Genomic DNA, 6,000 nt, shown 5'->3' on the forward strand with positions numbered 1-6,000 from the left:
CGATGTCCATTTCTGCCAGAAGGGCGTTATGGACGCGACAGTGGTCAGGTGATGCAGATTCCAAACGACATATGGAAGTATTGCCGTATAAAGGGGAGGAGTTATTTGGGGTCGGTCTATCAGACCTGGTGGCCACGGCAACGGCTGGAAAGTCCACCTTTTTACCTCAGGTCACCTCTCAGCAGAAAAAGACACCGTCTTTTCAAACTCAGTCCTTTCGTTCCTATAAGAACAAGCGGGCAAAAGGCCACTCATTTCTGCCCAGGGGCAGAGGAAGAGGGAAAAGGCTGCACCAGGCAGCCTCTTCCCAGGAGCAGAAGCCCTCCCCCGCTTCTGCCAAGTCTTCAGCATGACGCTGGGGCTTTACAAGCGGACTCAGGCACGGTGGGGGCCCGTCTCAAAAATTTCAACGCGCAGTGGGCTCACTCGCAAGTGGACCCCTGGATCCTGCAGGTAGTATCACAGGGGTACAAATTGGAATTTGAGACATCTCCCCCTCGAAGATTCCTGAAGTCTGCTCTACCAACGTCTCCCTCCGACAGGGAGGCAGTATTGGAAGCTATTCACAAGCTGTATTCCCAGCAGGTGATAATCAAGGTACCCCTCCTTCAACAGGGAAAGGGGTATTATTCCGCGCTGTTTGTGGTACCGAAGCCGGACGGCTCGGTGAGACCAATTTTAAATCTAAAATCCTTGAACACTTACATAAAAAGGTTCAAATTCAAGATGGAATCACTCAGAGCAGTGATAATGAACCTGGAAGAAGGGGACTATATGGTATCTCTGGACATCAAAGATGCTTATCTCCATGTCCCAATCTTCCCTTCTCACCAAGGGTACCTCAGGTTTGTGGTACAAAACTGTCATTATCAGTTTCAGACGCTGCCGTTTGGATTGTCCACGGCACCCCGGGTCTTTACCAAGGTAATGGCCGAAATGATGATTCTTCTTCGAAGAAAAGGCGTCTTAATTATCCCTTACTTGGACGATCTCCTGATAAGGGCAAGGTCCAGGGAACAGTTAGAGTTCGGAGTAGCACTGTCTCAGGTAGTGCTACGTCAGCACGGGTGGATTCTAAATATCCCAAAATCACAGCTGATTCCAACAACACGTCTACTGTTCCTGGGGATGATTCTGGACACAGTCCAGAAAAAGGTGTTTCTCCCGGAGGAGAAGGCCAGGGAGTTATCCAAGCTAGTCTGGAACCTCCTAAAACCAGGAGTCAGGAACCTCCTAAAACCAGGAGTCTTGGGAAAAATGGTGGCTTCTTACGAAGCGATTCCATTCGGAAGATTCCATGCAAGAACGTTTCAGTGGGATCTGCTGGACAAATGGTCTGGATCGCATCTTCAGATGCATCAGCGGATTACCCTATCTCCAAGGACAAGGGTGTCTCTCCTGTGGTGGTTACAGAGTGCTCATCTTCTAGAGGGCCGCAGATTCGGCATTCAGGATTGGATGCTGGTGACCACGGATGCCAGCCTGAGAGGCTGGGGAGCAGTCACACAGGGAAGAAATTTCCAGGGCTTGTGGTCAAGCATGGAAACGTTTCTTCACATAAATATCCTGGAACTAAGGGCCATTTACAATGCCCTAAGTCAAGCAAGGCCTCTGCTTCAGGGTCAGTCGTTATTGATCCAATCGGACAACATTACGGCAGTCGCCCACGTCAACAGACAGGGCGGCACAAGAAGCAGGAGGGCAATGGCAGAAGCTGCAAGGATTCTCCGCTGGGCGGAAAATCATGTGGTAGCACTGTCAGCAGTGTTCATTCCGGGAGTAGACAACTGGGAAGCAGACTTCCTCAGCAGACACGACCTCCACCCGGGGGAGTGGGGACTTCACCCAGAAGTCTTCCAACTGATTGTAAACCGTTGGGAAAAACCAAAGGTGGACATGATGGCGTCCCGTCTCAACAAAAAACTGGACAGATATTGTGCAAGGCAAGGGACCCTCAGGCAATAGCGGTGGACGCTCTGGTAACACCGTGGGTGTACCAGTCGGTGTATGTGTTCCCTCCTCTGCCTCTCATACCCAAAGTACTGAGAATCATAAGAAAGAGAGGAGTAAGAACTATACTCGTGGCTCCGGATTGGCCAAGAAGAACTTGGTACCCGGAACTGCAAGAGATGCTCACGGAGGATCCGTGGCCTCTACCTCTAAGAAAGGACCTGCTCCAGCAGGGACCTTGTTTGTTCCAAGACTTACCGCGGCTGCGTTTGACGGCATGGCGGTTGAACGCCGGATCCTGATGGAAAAAGGCATTCCAGATGAAGTCATCTCTACCCTGATCAAAGCCAGGAAGGATGTAACCGCAAAACATTATCACCGCATTTGGCGGAAATATGTTGCGTGGTGTGAGGCCAAGAAGGCCCCCACAGAGGGTCGTTTCCTACATTTCCTGCAAGCAGGACTGTCTATGGGCCTAAAATTAGGATACATTAAGGTTCAAATTTCGGCCCTGTCGATCTTCTTCCAGAAAGAACTGGCTTCAGTGCCTGAAGTTCAGACGTTTGTCAAGGGGGTACTGCATATACAGCCTCCTTTTGTGCCACCAGTGGCACCTTGGGATCTCAATGTAGTTTTAGGGTTCCTAAAATCACATTGGTTTGAGCCACTCACCACTGTGGACTTGAAATATCTCACATGGAAAGTGGTAATGCTGTTAGCCCTGGCTTCAGCCAGGCGTGTCTCAGAATTGGCGGCTTTATCCTATAAAAGCCCTTACCTAATTTTTCATTCAGACAGGGCAGAATTGAGGACTCGTCCTCAATTTCTCCCTAAGGTGGTTTCAGCGTTTCACATGAACCAACCTATTGTGGTACCTGCGGCTACTAGGGACTTGGAGGACTCCAAGTTACTGGACGTAGTCAGGGCCCTGAAAATATATGTTTCCAGGACGGCTGGAGTCAGAAAATCTGACTCGCTGTTTATCCTGTATGCACTCAACAAGCTGGGTGCTCCTGCTTCTAAGCAGACTATTGCTCGTTGGATTTGTAGTACAATTCAGCTTGCACATTCTGTGGCAGGACTGCCACAGCCGAAATCTGTTAAAGCCCATTCCACAAGGAAAGTGGGCTCATCTTGGGCGGCTGCCCGAGGGGTCTCGGCTTTCCAACTTTGCCAAGCAGCTACTTGGTCAGGGGCAAACACGTTTGCAAAATTTTACAAATTCGATACCCTGGCTGAGGAGGACCTGGAGTTCTCTCATTCGGTGCTGCAGAGTCATCCGCACTCTCCCGCCCGTTTGGGAGCTTTGGTATAATCCCCATGGTCCTTACGGAAGTCCCAGCATCCACTAGGACGTCAGAGAAAATAAGAATTTACTTACCGATAATTCTATTTCTCGTAGTCCGTAGTGGATGCTGGGCGCCCATCCCAAGTGCGGATTGTCTGCAATACTTGTATATAGTTATTGTTACAAAAAAAATCGGGTTGTTTATTGTTGTGAGCCATCTTTTCAGAGGCTCCTACGTTTATCATACTGTTAACTGGGTTCAGATCACAGGTTGTACGGTGTGATTGGTGTGGCTGGTATGAGTCTTACCCGGGATTCAAAATCCTTCCTTATTGTGTACGCTCGTCCGGGCACAGTATCCTAGCTGAGGCTTGGAGGAGGGTCATAGGGGGAGGAGCCAGTGCACACCAGCTAGTCTAAAGCTTTTACTTTTGTGCCCAGTCTCCTGCGGAGCCGCTATTCCCCATGGTCTTTACGGAAGTCCCAGCATCCACTACGGACTACGAGAAATAGAATTATCGGTAAGTAAATTCTTATTTTACACAGTGCGGCAGGCAGGTATCCCCATAGGCAGGTGTCCCCATTTTACAAAGTGCGGCAGGCAGGTATCCCCATTTTACACAGTGCGGCAGGCAGGTTTCAAGTGGGGGGGAAGGAAGGGGGAGAGGGAGAGAATACTTACAACTTCCCGCTCTTCGGGTACCGCCAACTCACGTCCCTCACGCCGGCCGCCTCCTCCTTCCTTATCACCTCTCCTCCCTCTCCCCGAGCGCTCCTGCACGGCTCGCCCACCGCTAGAAACGGCACTGCGTATAACTACAGAACATGGACTTGGGTAAGCAGGGGCAATAGAGTGAAACTTTGCCTAGAGCACCTAGAAACCTAGCACCGGCCCTGTGCCTGCTTACTGCCGCACCAACTGACAAACTGAGCTCCTGTGCTGGGAGGCGGAGTTATAGAGTAGGCAGCGCTAGGCATTCTGGGAACAGTCAAAGCTTTGAGTCTGTTGGTGCCTCGGATCAAGATCCTACTCTATACCCTCATTGTCCAGACTTGTGGAGCCCAGTGTACCCCGCAGCAGAAATATAGGTGGTATTGCTCCCATTAGGAGTATAGCAACTACAATTTTACCAGAGAGCAGACTATCTATGAGTACGGCTTGGTTCCTATCTATGGCCCTCATTCCGAGTTTTTCGCTCGCAAGGCGATTTTAGCAGAGTTGCACACGCTAAGCCGCCGCCTACTGGGAGTGAATCTTAGCATCTTAAAATTGCGACCAATGCAATATTGCGATTACAAACTACTTAGCAGTTTCAGAGTAGCTTCAGACTTACTCGGCATCTGCGATCAGTTCAGTGCTTGTCGTTCCTGGTTTGACGTCACAAACACACCCAGCGTTCGCCCAGACACTCCCCCGTTTCTCCAGCCACTCCTGCGTTTTTTCCGGAAACGGTAGCGTTTTTATCCACACGCCCATAAAACGCTGTGTTTCCGCCCAGTAACACCCATTTCCTGTCAATCACACTACGATCTCCGGAGCGATGAAAAAGCCGTGAGCAAAAATCCTATCTTCATAGCAAAATTACTTGGCGCAGTCGCAGTGCGGACATTGCGCATGCGTACTAAGCAGAAAAACGCTGCGATGCGAAGAAATTTACCGAGCGAACGACTCGGAATGAGGGCCTATATGGTTTCAAACCAAATCTCAACAGAAATCTGTGCCTCCATATGTTAGACCATGCCAGACTAGCTAATCACACCGTTAAAGGAGTAATCCTTATTATTTTACAGTGTAATTGTATTGTTAACATAGATGTGGTAATCATACTTTTTACATGTATAATGATCCTTACAGGTCTTAATTTAATAAAAAGGGAGGGATATATAGGAAATTTCTGATTCAGCAGGAGTCTATGTCACCTTCTTAGAAATCCAAAGGGGGATACAGCCAAAATAAATGTGTGTCTGTAAATAATCAGTACACATCAGTTAGATCGGTGCCCGTCTAGTTGTCAGTCATTCATATGTGGCTTCAGGTCTGCCATAAATATTGTAATAATATGACCCATCAAGTCAAACAACCTATTTGCATATTATATTCCCTACTGATAGTGTTGTGGCGGTGGGATATCAACATCTATGCTTGTAGATTCAGGGTATCCCAAACACTAATATTATGCTGTTGTTTTATGGCAGGTATGCTTGAATGTACTGTTTCACTGATAATTGTTACAATAATCTATTGGAAACACTCAGCTGTTTGCTGGCTCATAAATGTTGCCAGTTTAATTGTTGCTGGGGGTCATTCCGAGTTGTTTGCTCGTTGCCGATTTTCGCAATGGAGCGATTAAGGCAAAAATGTGCATGCGCTAAGTATTTTAGCTCAAAACTTAGTAGATTTACTCACGTCCGAACAAAGAATTTTCATTGTTGAAGTGATCGGAGTGCGATTGACAGGAAGTGGGTGTTTCTAGGCGGAAACTGGCCGTTTTCTGGGAGTGTGCGGAAAAACACAGGTGTGCCAGGATAAAACGCGGGAGTGTCTGGAGAAACGGGGGAGTGGCTGGCTGAACGCAGGGCATGTTTGTGACGTCAAACCAGGAACAAAACGGGCTGAGCTGATCGCAGTGTAGGAGTAAATCTCGAGCTACTCAGAAACTGCTAAGAATTTTCTATTCGCAATTCTGCTAAGCTAAGATAAACTCCCAAAGGGCAGTGGCCTAGGGTGTGCAATGCTGCTAAAATCTGCTAGCGAGCGAACA

At 48.5% G+C, this 6,000-nt stretch overlaps 1 long non-coding RNA gene across 1 annotated transcript in view; it reads right to left on the bottom strand.

The window, feature by feature from the left end:
• LOC134911889 (uncharacterized) overlaps nt 1-4,127 on the bottom strand; it is a 79,670-nt gene extending 75,543 nt beyond the window's left edge. Inside the window, exon 1 of the long non-coding RNA XR_010176937.1 lies at nt 3,921-4,127. This is a non-coding gene — a long non-coding RNA (uncharacterized LOC134911889). The remainder of the gene's footprint in view (nt 1-3,920) is intronic.
• Between the last annotated feature and the right edge of the window lie 1,873 nt (nt 4,128-6,000).

The sequence above is a fragment of the Pseudophryne corroboree genome, chromosome 4 (genome assembly GCF_028390025.1).
Source record: "Pseudophryne corroboree isolate aPseCor3 chromosome 4, aPseCor3.hap2, whole genome shotgun sequence".
Classification (NCBI taxonomy): domain Eukaryota; kingdom Metazoa; phylum Chordata; class Amphibia; order Anura; family Myobatrachidae; genus Pseudophryne; species Pseudophryne corroboree.